Here is an 18,887-nt window from a genome sequence, read left to right on the forward strand (position 1 = left end):
TCCTACAGTGTAACTGGCCGAAAGGACAAATGGGCCCCACCACCAGTTACAAGGCTCTTAAGTGAGTCACTGCAGAATGAACTTATGTCCAAAAACATCGAACATGACTAAACACCTTTAAATAGTATCCCACCCATTCTATTGATTGAGGATATTTGAGATATAATTTAGTGCAAGAGCATAGATGGTTTTTCTCCCAAGATACTCACCATACATATTTCCTTGAGTAGAAACATAGCTTTTTGAAAAGTCACTTGTGGCTTGATAAAAGTGGTGACTCCCCCATCATAGGGATCATCTATTTGTTATGCTCGTGCAAGACTTAGTATATCACATCCTTACCTGCTACGGCGGGATTCATAAGGTATGTAGTACCAAAGTCGAAGAAATATCAAGATGTGGGCTAAATTTATCACAACTAGCCATTTGACCTTAGGGATAAAAAGTGTTTGAAGTGAGTTCATTTTACAGACCTAGTGCAAATTGAGCCGACTTCAGGCTTTGGAAATACACCTTAAAATAAATCTAAAGGAAGGGTCATATACAAGTCCAAGGATTGGGTTGATCTAAGACCCATACTCATTTGTGCCTTTGAGGCAACATTCTTGTGTTTGTGTGTTTGCTTTGTTTTCTTGTCAAAGAAAAATCAGAAAATCACTTCCCAAAAAAAAAATATTCATCCAACCAAACATCTGTCAAAACAACCAAAAACATCAAAAACAAGGTATAAACAACAAAGAGTCAAATTTTATGACCATTCTTCACATCTTGCAAAAGAAGAAGCGTCATCACAATATCAACTTGAAAAGAAGACCATTGAGCTCAAAGGCTTTGATCAAAAGGAGGAAATTCTTCTATATAAATAGACAAATCTTTGTCTCACATAGAGTCTTTTTGCGTCACATGCGTCTCTACCTTCAAGGAAAAACAAACGAATTTGATTCCGAATCATTGAACCATAGAGCTTTTATGCAATATAGAGCTCTGAGTTATCACAAAAACCAAGGAGGAAAGATTAATCCCAACTTCTTCCCAAACGTCTGTATCACATACAACACAGCTCGAGAAATACCACCAACACCCGAAAGGGAAGAGATAGACTTTGTCCCATTTGTAACACAAAGTTTTTATTGAAGTTGAAAACATTTTCATCCATCATCTCACTCATACATCATCACTTCATCATCAATCCGTCCCAACTCTCAAAACATTAAGAGGTTCTTGTCCCAAGTTCTCTTTTAGATATTGCTTGAAATCAAACACATCACATCACTTTTTAGATTGTTTCTACATCTAGGATAAGCTCATCCTAAGAGACACATCTACGCAGGTTAAAACTAGTTCATGAGTGAATCCTCTCATTACTAGGTAGTTAAATCTGTAACACATCTCAGATTTCTCTACACCTTATCACATCAAAAACTTATCAAACAAACAAGCAATTCAAAGAAGGAATTTTGGTTACATCCACCTTAAAGGTGTTAGAGATCCACATGCAACACAATTCACCAACCATCAATCTCTCATTTCAACAAAAATTCATCATCATTTTCACACAACTTTAACAAAAAGCTTATAAACAAAATGGCCCAAACCCGATCACAGTCCAGGCAACGAGAAATAGAAAGGGAAGAAGAAGAAGAGGAAAATCTCAATGAATTTCAAGAAGCACTTGGAGGAAATGCAGATGATGAAAACCCAAGTACTCCCACTCCTGTAACAATAGAAAGGGCTCAGCATAACCCTCTCTTTAACAGACTTTTTGATGAAATACTCAGGAGCAATGCAGATGCTCACTTCTTAAGACTCGCTCAAGAAGGAGCAAAACTCCCCTCTGACTTTGATCTTGCCCAATTAAGACAAGCATCGGACAGACAAAGTCTCCATGAAGAGGAAAGAGGTAGAGATCCCATCAGATATAACATTCCTCGAGGTAACCCACCACCTCCTCCTCCAAATGAAATGGAGATGTTGCGGCAACAAGTCGAGAATCTCGCCCAACAACTTCATAGTGGTGTTAAGACCAATCAATTTTCACTTAACGACATCTGTCCCTATCCTTTTGATAGGAATCTTTATATGCCACCCTTTCCACGTGGGTTCGAAACACCCAAATTTGAAAAATATAGAGGAAAGGGAGATCCCCGTGATCATGTCCGAGAATTTCATTCTACTTGCCTCGAAGTGGCATATGAAGACACATACCTAATGCACCTTTTTCCCCAAAGCTTGGGAGGAACAACCACATCATGGTTTTCCCGACTACCAGGTGGCATTAGAACATTTGAGGAACTCATCCAGAAGTTCCTATCTCATTACTCTTATAATATTGAACGCGACATCACCATGGCTGATCTATGCAACACCGAACAAAAACCAGGTGAATTATTCTTAGTATTCTTGCAACGATGGCACCAAATGTCTAGCAGACGTTCTCTTCAGTTACCTGAACGAGAACTAGTGGAAATTTTCATTTCCAACTTAAACGAAGAAATGGAATTTCACCTGGATGTCAAAGACACAGACTCTTTTAATGATATGATCACCAAGGGTTTAAAATGTGAAAGGGCACTCATCAAGAAAGGACTCATCAAAATCTTTAATGAACCAAAAGATGGTCCTCGTCCACGCTTCAATAGCGATAAACCAAACTTCTGGAATAAAAACAAGAATATCGTCAATGATGGGGTTGTGGATGCCCGGACTATCCAAAATGCACAACCTGTGGTTCGATTTGCAGGACAAAATCCTCCACCTCAGAATAACACAAATGTTCCTTCCAATCAAGGTCGCATCACATCTCATGATGAACCAAGACCTCGTCCACAAAAACAAAAACGCGCATATACTCCCTTAGGGGAACCCATTGAAACAGTGTTGCGACAACTCATTTCTCAGAATTTGATCACTCTACCTAAGCTATCCAACTATGAGCCGCAAGTCAAACCAGCATGGTGGAGAGATACTGAACATTGTGAATTCCATCAAGGAAGAGGACACAAGACAAGTAATTGTCACCGATTGAAAGATCTCATTCAAGATCTTATTGACCGAGGAGAAATTGAAATTGAAGGACATGACCCAAAAACAACAAATAATGATCATTTGATGTTCAAAAATCCACTTCCATCACAAGATCAAAGGGGTCCTTCCACTTCCCGGCGAGGCACTGATACCACTGATTATACGCATGCTGCATATAATTACACTGTAAATCACATGTATGATGCCAATGAACAAATTGCAACTATAACCTTCAAAAATCCCACCTCAAATTGAAATGTTGTTACACGTCGTGGCAAGGTCACCATCAAGGCAGCTCCACAAGGCACCACCTCCGTCCCAAAGCAGTACAATCTTGTGGAACACTTAGATAAAATGCTTGCGCTTATATCCATTTTAGAGCTATTGCGCCTATCGCCATCTCATAAAACAATCTTGGATCAAGCACTCCAAAAGGCGTCAGTCCCTGCAAACCTGAATACAGACCAGTTTCAAGCCATGGTTGGAAATCTAAAGTCATCACCTTGTCTCACTTTTTCTGAAAGTGACAACTCTTCTTTCCAACAACCTCATAATGCTTCGCTACACATTGAAGGCTTTATCAACCAACACAGGATCAAGCGAGTCTTGATAGATAATGGAGCAAGCCTAAACATTTGTACACTACAGTTGGTCACAGCATTGGGATATGCAATAGAATCAGTGGATCCTCGCAAGAAGATCACCATCAAGGCCTATGATGATGCAGAGCGTTCATCCAAAGGAGCTGTGGTACTACCAATCCGAGTGGGCCCTGTGCTAAAGCACATCATTTGTCAGGTTCTGGACCTTCCTCTGCCATATAATCTATTATTAGGGAGACCTTGGATACATGCCATGCAAGCTGTTCCATCTACCTACCATCAATGTATCAAGTTCCCACATAACGGTACAGAGATCACAATCCTGGGCGATGTAAATCCCTTTGCTTTTTGCCATAATATCAGCCATCAACCAGAAATTACTGTTCCTAATAATAGGGAAGCCATTTCCTCCACATCATATGTAAGTCCCGCCTCTCTTGCTAGTTCGAACACCCCTATACCCAAGCAAGAAAAGCTTAAGATGAAAGTAGCAGAGGAAGGTCCTGGAGAATACAACTTGAGTCAGCTCTTTTGTGTGGGACAAATGCCCACTTCTCCTAGAACACATGGTAAGCCACAGCAGTTACTCCAGCAACCACTAATCACGCTAGCATGTGCCTTGACGCCTTTCATCCTTGGAAAGAGTCAAGAGGAAGAGACACAGGATGAGGACCTAGCGGAATGGATCTATAAAGATCCCATCACCATTGATAAACCGCAAGTTACACTTCCTACAGAACAGTATGGCAAAGGCCTCCTCATTATGCAAAGAATGGGATATGATGGTCAGAGTGCTTTGGGATACTCCAAACAAGGACGACATGAACCTCTACTACCAGAATTCAAGCCCAAAGGTAATACAGGCCTAGGCTTTGAAAAAGAGATCCTTCCTAAACTCAGATTCAAAGGAAAACCCAACAAAGCATTTTGCCCACCTACTGCAAAGAGGACACCTTTCATAATCAAAGCACCATCAAGCACTATCCCCACTGCCCCATCAAGGCTCAAAACTCCACCGCAACCATCACCAATGCCAAACATCCCACCAATCAAACCAGTAATCCCATCCACGGCAGCCATCACATCAATAAAACCATTCGCAGCAACAACTATATCCGAACTCGCAGCAACATCTATGGCACCAGCCGTTCCAATAGAAGCCACTAAGTCAACACTGCCGATACTTCCAGTAAAAAATCCTTTAATCCCCATCAAAATTCCTACAGCACCGATCACTACAAAGGTACATAAACCAATCATGCCTGCAGTATTCAACTCCAGCGACATCCCAGTATGGTATAGCAATCGGATGCTGGAAAGTGATTCAGAGACCGACTCACATGAGTGGGAATTTGATTCTGTACAGCTTAACACTTCAGATGAGGAAGACACATCACCACCTCCGCCACGCAAAGACATCCCTGTTTACGGAGAAGCACAGATAAAGACCACTTGGGTACCTAAGCTGGAAACATCTTCCACAAACCCTATGTCTCATCCTACGCCTGATTCTGACAGGGAGAGTACCATTAACGACCTTCACCATAACGTCTTAACCCTCACTGATACATCTCCCGCACTTAACCTAATCGATGAAGTAATGCCCATTATCTACCCTGAACTCATCGAATGGAACCAATCAAATCCTCCATGTCTTGAGCTCTTCCAAAATGATGAGGCTATCATTGAATTTTTGGAATTAAGGGATAATCTACCAAGAGGGGATCACAAAGCTGGATTCGCCATTGAACTTAATAGCACAGCATACTTCAGGGCGAATGCCAAACCTTTCAGCTGCAAAAATATAACAATGAAACATGGATCTTCTAGTGAAAACCACACTGTGGCATTGTTTGATCCCACAAAAGTAAAAAGAAAGAGCATATCCAACGGTGAAAACCTCTTTGAGGCACCTGAGGATGAAGGGTTTGACATTCTCCCTGCTAATGCACAACAGGAACGATCAACGATTCTCATCGAGGAAACCAAAGAATACAATGTGGGGACTCCTGAAAATCCTCATATCATACATCTGGCATCTCTTCTCACTCCAGAGGAACAACCTAAATTTATAGAGTTCTTCGAGCAGCATTAGATCAAATTTGCATGGTCATATGCAGACATGCCTGGGCTTGATCCTGATTTAGTCATGCATCACCTCACCGTAGCAGAAGGAGCCAAACCTGTCAAGCAGAAGCTTCGTAAGATGCATCCCCAGATTGCAGTGCTAGTCAAAACAGAACTCAAGAAACTCCTAGATGTTGGTTTCATTAGGCCAATTGATTATGCAGAATGGATCTCCAACATTGTGCCTGTCGGCAAACCAAAAGGGGGCATCCGCATTTGTACTGACTTCAGAGATCTGAATAAGGCATGTCCTAAGGATGACTTTCCCCTACCAAATATCGACATCATAGTGGATCTAACAGCAGGACATGCGATGCTTTCACTCATGGATGGCTTTTCCAGCTACAATCAGATAAAGATCGCACCCGAAGATCAACATAAGACAACCTTCACATGTCCATGGGGCACATACTGCTGGAATGTAATGCCTTTTGGTCTAAAGAATGCAGGAGCGACCTATCAAAGAGCAATGACCACCATCTTCCATGACATGATGCATACTATGATGGAAGATTATGTGGATGACTTACTAGCAAAATCACTTACTAAAGAAGGACATCTCCACATCTTAGATCAAATCTTTGATAGACTGGAACAATATCATGTTCGACTCAACCCAAAGAAATGTGTCTTTGGAGTGACCTCCGGGAAGCTTCTAGGATACATTGTCTCAAGCAAAGGCATTGAGGTCGATCCAGCAAAGGTTAAGGCAATAATGGACATGCCACCTCCAAAGAATATTAGTCAGCTAAGGACATTACAAGGGTGGCTTCAATCCATCCGAAGATTCATTGCACAATTGGCTGATAAGTGTCACCCATTCACACACTTGCTACACAAGAACATCCGCTTTCAGTGGGATGCCAGATGCCAACAAGAATTTCAGACGCTTAAAGACTATCTCATGAATCCACCATTGTTGATGCCACCAGATCCAAGTAGACCGTTGTTACTTTATATCTCAGCGACAAGTACAGCATTAGGTGTATTATTGGCACAACATAATGCAAAAGGCAAAGAGTGTGCTGTTTACTACATCTCTCGCACACTGGTTGGCTATGAACTCAATTACACACCTATTGAGCGAGCTTGCCTAGCAGTAATCCTAGCAACCACTAAATTGCGGCACTATCTGTTGACACACAAGGTACAACTCATCGCAAAGATTGATCCACTCAAGTATTTACTCAGCAAAGCAGAATTGACAGGTCGCTTGGCCAAATGGGTAATGATTCTAAGTTAATTTGACATCGATTATGTGGACCGTAAAGCTATCAAAGGGCAGGTCATTGCAGATCAGTTGGCCGATGCACCACTCATAGGCGATCATCCCCTCATTTCCAATTTTCCAGATGAAGAGATATTCATGATCACAGAAGTACAACCATGGAAACTATATTTTGATGGTTCATACACTAGGCACGGCTCAGGGGCAGGCATTCTGTTTATCACACCTCAAGGTGATAGCATCCCGAAGTCTTACAGGCTCACATTTCCATGCACAAACAACATAGCAGAGTATGAGGCCTTGATCACAGGACTCAGGTTAGCCGTACAATGGAAATTAAAAGAACTACAAGTATATGGCGATTCCCAACTAGTCATTCGACAAGCAACAGATGAATATCAGACCAAAGATGATAAACTCATGCCATATAAGCACATGGTGGACACTCTAAAGACATCATTTACTACTATCACTTTTGAGAAGATACCAAGAGATCAGAATCGAGCTGCTGACGCTATGGCTACCATCGCATCTCTACTTGATCTTCCACAGAATTCAACACGCTACGAGTTCTTGGTAGAACAGCTTTGGATCCCCGCTTATGATATCCCCGAATCTGAAATGATAAGTCACCTTGTTGGTTCCGAATCCCCATGGTATGGTGAGTTCTACACCTATCTCCGCGATCATACCCTTCCTCCCAACCAATCAAATAACCAACGAAAAACCTTCATTCGCCAAACTACTCGATATACCATTATTGCCGAAACCCTATACTGACGCGGTCTTGATGGTACTCTCCTTTGATGTCTGGAACAGGATGAGATAACAAAGGTTTTGGAAGAGGTACATGAAGGAATTTGCAGGACTCACTCAAGTGGTCCATCACTAGCCAAGAAGATCATGCGAGCTGGATACTATTGGCCATTTATGGAAAAGGATTCCTACTACTTTGTCAGAAAATGCAAGAAATGTCAAGTTCACGGCGACCTGATACATGCACCGGCATCGGAACTGCAACCAATCACAACACCAAGGCCTTTCTGTCAATGGGGCCTTGACCTTGTGGGTAAGATTCATCCATCTTCATCCAATGGCCATAAATTCATTATTACCGCCACCGAATATTTCACAAAGTGGATCGAAGCTGTTCCACTTACCCAAGTCACCGGCAAGCAGATCGCCTCATTCATCCTCAACTACATCATTTGCCGGTATGGTGTGCCCATTTCCATCATCACAGATAACGGTCTTCCTTTCAAAAATCAGGATGTCCGTGAACTTTGTGAGAAATTTCATATCCAACACCGCTTTTCCACTCCCTATTACCCACAAGGCAATGGTCAGGCCGAAGCATCCAATAAAAACATATTGAGGATCCTAAAGAAGACAGTCAATGATGTCGGCCGTGATTGGCATGTTCAACTAAATCTAGCACTATGGGCATATCGAACTAGCATTCGAACCCCTACAGGTGCAACTCCTTATTCATTGGTCTATGGTGCAGAAGCTATCTTGCCTATTGAGGTCGAGATACCATCATTACGGGTTTCCTTGCACAATCTCATTGATGACGAAGCCTACAGAGTATCCCATCTTCAGGACTTAGAGTTACTTGATGAGAAACGATAAGCTGCATACAATCACCTCAAAGCCTATCAGCAGCGCATGAGCAGAAGCTACAATCACCGAGTTAGACCTCGTACATTTGAGGTAGGTGATCTTGTTCTCTGAGAGAATCCTCGTAATCAACCAAACAGAGAACATCAAGGCAAGTTTGAATCAAACTGGCTAGGCCCATATGTTGTCACTGCTGTGTTCGGGTCTGGGGCATATCAGTTGGCTACATCCGAAGGAGAACTGCTTGCAGATCAAATCAACAGCATGCACCTAAAACAATTTTATACCTAAACTATATAGAGCATCAGGCTCCCCTACATACCAGAAAATACCAAAAACATTTCAAAAAAAAAATGTCCTGAAGAAAATACAAAAACATTAAAAAAAGTAACGAAAAATCATGCATCCAAACGGTGAACAACCACTCTGGTGGCACCTTGGGTAAGTACGATGGTGAAAACCTAGTAAACAGGCACCACTCATAAAGGCTATGGCTCCATTGTCTTTCAGACTTGTTGCGATCGCATCTACTTCATACATACATCCATCCATCCAAAACCATGGCTTGTTATTCCTCTGCAATTATGATAGTATCCATACATCTTGCATCCTGCTTTTTCATAGTCATGTCTAAAATTGGGGGCAATGCCTTTAACCTATTGATGGAAGTGGATTCTACATTGTCTTATGATTCATTAAGTTCTTCATTCAAAGCAATCGTCAAAAATCCAAAAACATTCAAAAAAAAATATCTCGCAAAAATCCAAAAACATTCAAAAATGTCTCAACAAAAATACCAAAAACATTCAAAACATTTCAAAATCCAAAAACATCGACAAACCATTGAAAAATCCAACAAAAACATGGCAACACATTGTACATACTCGTCCATGCAGATACCAAACAAACATTGCGACATACTTAACAAAATGACCATTTATCAATCAAACCAAACAACATCAACACTCAAAACTGTCTTCAACAAGGATGCATCCTTCCTTACAAAAACAAAGACAAGATGACATTTTCTTTGACAAGAAAATTTTGTTTACGCTATCAAATACTTGGTTGGTTTGTGAGTACAATCATTCGTTTATCTGTATCGGGATCTTTCAACATTGTTTTGTATTGTTTGCGCATTATTTTTGATGAAGTTCCGGGGCATGTACTAATGGTGTCTACGTGGGAAGTTCACCAAGCTACGTGATCTTATGCCAAATGTCATAGATCATTACGGCTTGCTGACTACAGCGTATACCTCGACCATATGAGCATGAACCATTACCAAGGATCCATATTCTTTATTCTTTATGTATATATTGTTTGTTTTCCGGTACAATGCTCTTTCTTTGGTTCCTCCTACCTCATCCAAACTGGATAAAGGTTTTATCTCTTATTATGGTATGCACTTGTCTCAGGATATGATCAGCCTAAGATCAAGGAGGACGATCCAAGTCATGCATGAAAGGAGATAATCCTTATCTGTTCTGCAAGCAATACTCAGGTCAACTTGATCCATTATATCAAGTTGCTTGTATTAACTTGCTATATAAAATCCATGTAAGAAATACTCTGGTCATCTTGAATCTTTATGTCAAGTTGCTTGTATTTTCTTACAACATTTTAAAGCTCAATGATGAAAATAGAGCACTATGGATCGTCATTCCATCTCATCTGTATATACTGCATTTCGTTGCATTCCAACCATCCATACATTCATAATAGCTTCATATCATGCATACATAGTCATAATAATGCATACTCTATTTTCCTCTTCTTCCATAGGAATGCATCATAGGTCCTCCATTTCTTCTAACATCGAACCCCCCAACCCTCCCCATCTCAATAATCAACATCACATATCCTTCATCGTTTCCCATCAACCCTATCAAGCCACGTTCATCACCATCCATCTCTAATAGGAGGGATTGTGTTTCCCATCCTCATTCATCCACACAATCAAGCAAGTTACTCTATCTACACAGATACATCGACTCCCACACACCTAGACTATCAACAGATACTCTGATCAAGTATCTTCGGGTCTCAACAGGTAATCGATTATGGTAATCCTAGACTACATCAGGCATTTATCATAATGACCTAGTCTCAACGGGGCTGCCATGATTCCCACAACCATCCATCACACGCACATACTATCAATTGATCAACCAATCAAACACAATCCAACGGACAATTACATCAATTGTCTACGTCTCAACGAGTATTTTGCTTCATATACCTTGACTTCATCGGGCAATTACATCAATTGTCTAAGTCACATCAGGTCACTTTGATTCACTTACTCAGACTTTATCATGTCCAAGCAACCAACTGACATCAACTGTCACGCTTTGACTTGACCGGGGCAATTAAACCGATTGCACCAGATTGTCCAACCAATTTTGATCAATTGTATAGCATCAATCCAAACCCCACACTACATCTGCTATGTATCTCTTGCATGACCTCAGGGTACTCGCTGGCTTGTTGTTTCTTCATATTCACTCCATTTTCTCCCATTCTTTCATCATTAGTTCTAATTTCTTCTATTCTACCTCCCCTCCACTTTGCATTCTTTTTCGAGAGATCGCCCGATTTTTCAAATTAAAATTCGGCCCATCTCTCGAGGGGGCATACCACCCATTAAATTTACATTTTATGGGGTATTTCTTCACACCTATTTTTCTTTCTTTGAAACGACGCGATAAACTGCACCGTCTCAAAGAGGGGCAAATGTAGTCACATAAATCTGTCCACTTAATTAAATGAATACTTAGTATTTATTTGATTATTTAACCATCAATTAATAATTAATTAAATTAATATTTAATTAATTCATCTTAACCCTCTTCTCCTATTAATTAAATAAATTATTCAATTTATTTGATTTAATTCACTTAACCAAATTCATACCATTAATTAAATAAATAAATCATATTTGTTTAATTAAATCTTCTCTCACATTTAAATAAATTAATATTTAATTAAATCCCCCAAAATCCCACCTCTCACATTTAAATAAATTAATATTTATTTAAATCCCCCAAAATCCCACCTCTCACATTTAAATAAATAAATCATTTATTTAAATCACCTTTATACTCACCCACTTGTATTTTCCTACAAAAACAAGTTGCACAACTATTTTAAATAAATCACCTTTATCCTCCACCCACTTGCATTTTCCTACAAATGCAAGTTGCACAACTATTTTAAATAAATCATTTATTTAAATCACCTTTATCCTCCACCCACTTGCATTTTCCTACAAATGCAAGTTGCACAACTATTTTAAATAAATTATTTATTTAAAATCCTATTTATCCTCACCCACTTGAAACCTTTAATGGTTTCCCTTAAAGTCTTCAAACTTGATGGCTTTAAAGTCTTCAAACTTGATGGCTTCCTTCTATAGTCTTCTTAAGCCTTTAGTGGGTTCCCTTAAAGTCTTCAAACTTGATGGCTTTGAAGTCTTCAAACTTAATGTCTTCCCTTAAAGTCTTCAAGCCTTTAATGGTTCCCCTCAAAGTCTTCAAGCATTTTAATGCTTTATCTTCCTTTTTTTTCATTTAAATAAATTAATATTTATTTGAATATTTATCCAAATACAACTTGCACACATTTATTGAAATAAATGAATTTTTATTTTAAATAAAATCCTATTTTCCCTCACCCACCAAATCCACTTGCAAAATCTAATCCCCTTCTAGATTCTTCTAACCCGTTCCTAATTAGCCTAATCCATCCCCTAATTATTGTCACATTCCTAGGCAAAATGGAGTCACTTCTCAAAGCCTAAAAGTCTTTGATAACCATTAAAGGCTTCCAACCTTCAACCACTAAATGTCTCAAAGTCTTGGATAACCTTTGAAAGCTTCCAACCTTCAACCACTTAATCCACAAAGTCTTCAAAAACCATTAATGGTTAACCCAAACCCTCCTACATGGTTAAAACATTTGTTTTGACTCAACCTCTACCCAACCCAAGGGTCTCATCAAGCCTTTAATGCTTTGACCATGATTATCTCTTAATCATTTGCACAAAGGTTTATCCTTGCATTAACTCCTAAGCCAGTGGGTAATCCTAATTTAGGCTTGACCCTTACCTTCTAGATAACCATGAGGTCTCCTCAAGCATTTAATGCCTCCAACCTCTTCTCTCAACCCAATCTTATGTTGACACTTGTCACCATTTCATTGGTGCAAATTGTGCACATGGATCCCCAACTTTCAAGCTTGACCCTTGATTAAACCTTTCAATCCTGGCCATCCATTGCTCCATTTTTCCTATAAATAGAGCCCATTCCTTCATAATCCAGATCCTGAAAACTTGTATGCATTTAGGCTATAGACATTTTTAGAGAGCATTTAGCATAGCATAACTAAAATCTTGTCTTTTTGGTAAAATCAATCATTTTAGCATCAATAGCATAGTATTTAGCTTTTCCATACTTTACACTAAAATCTTGTCAACTAAAAACACATGTTTTTCAGTATTCCTTGATTTTCCATACTTTACACTGATGGTTGGCGACTTTTTTTGTAGCCAAAATTTATAAAAACAAAAGAGTTTTTTAAGGACGTTATCATCTTTCCAAAATTCTAAGGCTTGTGTTATTATGACTTTAATAAATAATTATTATTTATTTTCTAATTGAATTCTGACAATAGTCCTAATTGATAGACTGATTGAAAAACACTCATAACTTTCAAACGGTATAACATTTTTTGAATCCAAAACGTGCATGACATCCTATGCTTCATCTACTATAGGGAAAAAAAATTTAAAAATTAAATTTCATAAGGTTTTGACCAAGTTAAGGTGGTCAAACGTAGGAGTTTCTGAATTTCTGAAAAGTTGTAGTAAAAAATTCACAAATAATTATTTACTTTATAAAAAATTATAAACAAATATGTGTCACATCTGGACATGAGTCTAATACTTATATTATAAATATTATGATTTGATTATGATTAAGGTGGTCAGACATACATCTACTTCTTATCTTTTTCCTGAAATTTTAGTACCACGGCATTGAAATTTCAAATATTCATCAAATAGGATTTTTTTTTTTCAAAAAACAACTAGTAGCTTAGAAAATAAATTCAATTTTCTATAGATTCTCTTCTTACATCTTTTAAAAATAATGTTCACAACTTATTTGAAATTTTCATGTCAAGTTGCATAACTTTGATTTTCTGAAATTGCATTGGCACTTAAGGGCCTATTTTGGCACACCATGATCTTGCACATACCCTTAAGTAAAAGGAAAAATATACATATTATATATTAAAATGGAAACAAAATTACAAAATGTGAGAATTACAGTGTAGGGAAACTACAAGTATCTTACAAGAGATTGCAATCGTACTTAAAGAAATCTTATTACAAAAGACCTAATGTATAGACTAACCGATGATATCAAAACAGAATACTAACCAATCACATAGGACATTTAGTACAGCTTGCTTGGCACCGAGAGTACGGACAACATTCGTAAATCACTGGCTCACTTTTAACAAGTCTCTCATTCTATGTGTAAGGGATTTTTCTTCCATTCCTTCTGGCACAAAGACACTCTTTATCATTTGTAGGTTTTCTCAACCAGTTAGGATATTTTACAATAAGGAAATACTTGTAATTTCGTATACTATTTACATTATTAAGAAAATTTATGATAGCGATGGGGAATTTATATTGCCCTTTTCAGTTCTTCCTGGCTTTGAGATGAATGCTCACAATAATGAGGCTCAGCAGGTGATGCCGCCAAGTAGCTAGAACCAGCTGTTGTGACTACTTTATTATTGTCAAAAAGATCATTTTCTCTTTCAATAATTACCAAGTTCAAGAGAGAGAAGTCAGGAATACTGCATCCTCAAAAAGATTTGTGCTTGATTTCCTTTATCATGCCTTTCATAGGGTGTGCATCGGTGCATTAGTGAATAGACACAACCTAGGGTAAGAACCTCTATTTCATTGGAAACCCCATTTTTTCTGCGCAATTGAGTTTGCTATTTTCAGAAGTCTTGTGTTCGAAAATGGAGTTTCTCTATTTTTTCAACCAGATGTTCACTCTTCTTAACATGATGAAGAACCTTATCAGTGTTGTCCATACTTCTAGGATTGAACCTAAAAATATTTGGCCCTCTACGTGCGTTGGCGAATTCCAAGGGATAAGGCGACATATGTCCCAATCTCTCCACTCCATACTGGTCACAAATAACATTCTTTTGAGGACCACTCATCACATTCCTTGCATTATCCTCATCCTCACGGCTAACCTCATCGAGGAAGGGCATCGAATCTAAGCCTACATTGTAGAGGCTCACATCACAGGCCTCTGACTCCTTGCAATCTTCACTTACCTATCCACAACCACTCTAGGCTTCTTCCTACAACTTTCAACCTCATTTTTATCCTTGATGCTAATCTCTTTCTCTTTTCTAAATACGGCTACTATGGCTACATCACTCTTAGGTGTCACGAGTTCATGGTTGATCAAGCAATTTATACATGCCATGACTGCATGAATTTGTAGTGGTTCACTTTATAGGTTACATACACCCTCAAATGGAGAAATATATTTTTTACAGTTTTTTAGCTATATTACATAGAGTAATTTGGACTCATTCTTATAAATAAATGTTTAACTCTTTGAATATGAAGAACCAGGGCGAAGAAGAAAGGAATAGTCTTGACTGTAGGACATAAAGTTCTCAATAGTTACTTATAGCAAGGAGCCTCATTATATAAGCATGTGAATTTATTACTTTTCGTTAAATTACATTGTCAATATTTTGATACAAAAAAATATAACTTAACCATACATATATAGGTATATAGTATGTTATATTTTTTATCAAAATGTTGAGCATGTTATTAGTACTTCCCATTAGGCAATACTATTGTGATGAAAATTCATTTGTTATGCTTATATGGTTATTAAAAAAAATTATTTAGACCAATGAAAAGTTTTGCCTCTTATAGGCTGGTTTATTGGAACAATGCATAATCTCAGGTTTTTCAGAATCACCACGAGTTTTAAAATTATTTACCTTCTTTTATTTGTTCTTTTAAGTTAACCTATAAACAAGATATATATATATATATATATATATATATATATATATATATATATATATATATATATATATATATATATATATTTTTAAAATATGTATTATATTTAAAATGTTCTTTAATTTATAATCAAAATAAACTAAATTTCAATAATATTTTCGTGGCAAAAAAGATAAATATCCATATTAATTTAAACATAAAACCCCCAAAACATTAAATCTTATAAAAACGAGGATAATGAAACTAAATCATTGTGAAAAAATCCTAAGCAACATAAAAAAAATTGATTATTCAAAGGTTTATTTTTACAACTTAAAAAATAAAATAAAAACAATATATTATTTTAATAATATAAATTATTAATAATAATCAAAATCTTATTCATTTGTCATGTTTAAATGGTTATTAAATAAAATTATTTAGACCAATGAAAACAAAATATTTTCTTTTGTTCTATATTTTTCAACTTTTTTCTATAATATAGATGCATGTTTTTTCAACTTTATAATTTACAAAAATTATTTTACTTGTAAATTATTGGCTAATATTAGTTACAATAAATAAATATTTCTAATAATTATATCAAATATTATTATTAAACTAAAAATTATTAAGGCAAGTACTCGCCACTATGTGGCACTTGTTTGATAAAAGGGAAAACATATAGAATAGAATTACTTAAATGTATATCCTTTTGTAAAAATGATTGAGATAAGATTGTAATAAAGGAAACTTCATAGTGGAGAAATATAAGATAGTTGAAAAGCATATATCTTACAACAAGTGTAAACAGGATACATGGAGGAGAAGAGATCTTTTCTCAAAAGACATCTATCTTGAAGAGGAGTTTCTTGAATGAATATAACATCTTCTACCAAAAGAGAGGAAAGAGAACAAGAATGCCTAGCTTCCACCTTTTTCTAAGAAAAAGGGATTCTTAATAAAGGATGACACACTTTTGACCCAAAATGAAGGATTTTTTGGGAAGGAAGGTCATAATCATCTAAAACTTCATCTTTTCTTAATGTTATGTGAGGAAATAGATCATCACCTTCTCTATAAATATTGTAATGACTAGGAGAATGACAAAAGTCTAAAGGGAATGATGAATGAAAATTTTGATCTTGCCCCCTTATGCTAAAGTATTTTTATTAGAAGAGGATTGTGTAATATTGCTCTTCAATGCTTTCTCTCCATTAGAGAGATCATTGATATGAGTATTGACTCTTTCATCATAAATTATAGGAATTTTAGGACGAGTACAAAAACTCATTAATGTTCTCCTTTAGGAGTAATTCCATGAATGGAGGGTAAGGTAACATTAAGGAAGGTGTTTATGATATCATCCTCTTCGTTTAGGATCTCCTTATGAGAGGACGACTTTTTAGGAAAAAGCTCAACATCATTAATCAAAACATAACCCTCAAGAGAGAGTTTTAAAAGAAGTGTTAATAATCTCATCATGCACTAAAGTGTCCTTATGAATAGGAGAATCCTTAGAGGAGGGAAAATCATAACTATGCATTAAAGAAAAACATGAGCTATAATCGTATGCATGAAAGGAAACATTATAGAGATCTTGAATTAAACTTGAAATTGATTTAGAAAAGAAAGATAATAGCTTCATTTATAACCAAAGAAATGTTCACTCAATGTGTGTAATGAAATTATGCAAAATCAAATCTAGAAACACAGGCAAAAAATTATGCCACCCATAAATCAAATTTAGACAAAATAAATTATGGGTTTGATGAATTTAACCTCCAAATTTATGTCTTTTTGATTAAAACTCTAATCTATGGGTGTCAAATTGAAAATTAAGGTGCATACAATTCATATTTGAGAACAAAAAATAATGGTGTAGGGAGTCAAGTTCACCAAAATGTAATGGTGAAAATTAGGGTTTCACGAATCAAGGTAGAAAAACTTTTAATGTTTCTTAAAAAGAAGATCACAATGAAATAGGCAGGGACCTAATAGATCTACTCTTAACCTATCTTAGAGAAAAGCTCTAAAATTTTTATTAGGTTCCACCTATGGGTTAGAGTTTTGTTGGCTCTTTCTAGGTTGAATTGTGAAAATGTTGAAATCAGGGTAAATGGGTGAATATTGAAGAGATTGGGCATAAACAATGATATACAATCACTGTACAGAGACATCAACTTGGATCTGAGAAAAAGAAGATGATTTGGATTTATTCCTAGATGTGTGGCTTTATTTTTTGGAATCGTACTGCTAGTCACCCTGGTCCACTAAATTTGTCACCATCAAATGGTTAACTTGCTCGTCTCCTAAAATCCTATCAATCCTCGTGAATTCAGCTCTATACTTGTTTCCTGGATGCAAAAATAAGGAGGAAGTTGTTGTGAATAGGTGTTTTGCTAAGTCAAACCCCAATTTAGGAATTAACCTTGAATGAAATAATACAAATACTAAAATAAATATTGGAAAGATACACCTGACATATGCAATAGTTGATGAGTATTTTTCAATCTTTGAATGTAATCACATATGTTGTATGAAATGGCATGAGCATGATAAAACCTTGATCACACGCACATTCTTGCATAGGGATGATGTGATTTTGATCCACAATAGTTGAATGATGAATAGGGAGACTTGAAGATCTCTGAAAATGCTTGATAACAAATCCTTCATGGATGCACAAGTGATAAGAATTGATTAAATAGATTGGATAGATTACTTTGATGAAATTAGTTTGATAAAATGTCTTTATATAGAGGCTTCTAGTTAAAATACTGATTAGGCCTATCTCCAATGGTCATGCGAAGCCACGAGAATCAACTCCCATCAAGGAAATACAAAACTTGCCCGAATTTTAAATTTGTGCCTTATTGAGAAGGACCATGGTGCCTAGACCTAGGTGCTAGGTGCCATGGTCCTTTGACATACATGATCAAGATAAGGCTTAGGGGGGAGGGGTACCTCACCATAGTACCCATCAATGGCTATTCATGGACTTGAAGCTAGAGAATAGGCACAAAATAGACCTAGACAGGTGATGAGGACAAGACATGATAAAGTAAGGGCACAAACATGAGTTCTAAATTGGACATTTAGTTAAATCTATGAGTAAGCTCTATTCTTGTAGGATTGATCACTTATTTTTCTCATAGCCTAATGGAGGTGAATCTCTAGAGTTCTTATCATGATAGCTACACTTAATTTCATCTAACCTTGT

This window comes from Cryptomeria japonica, chromosome 9 (assembly GCF_030272615.1).
Source record: "Cryptomeria japonica chromosome 9, Sugi_1.0, whole genome shotgun sequence".
Classification (NCBI taxonomy): Eukaryota; Viridiplantae; Streptophyta; class Pinopsida; order Cupressales; family Cupressaceae; genus Cryptomeria; species Cryptomeria japonica.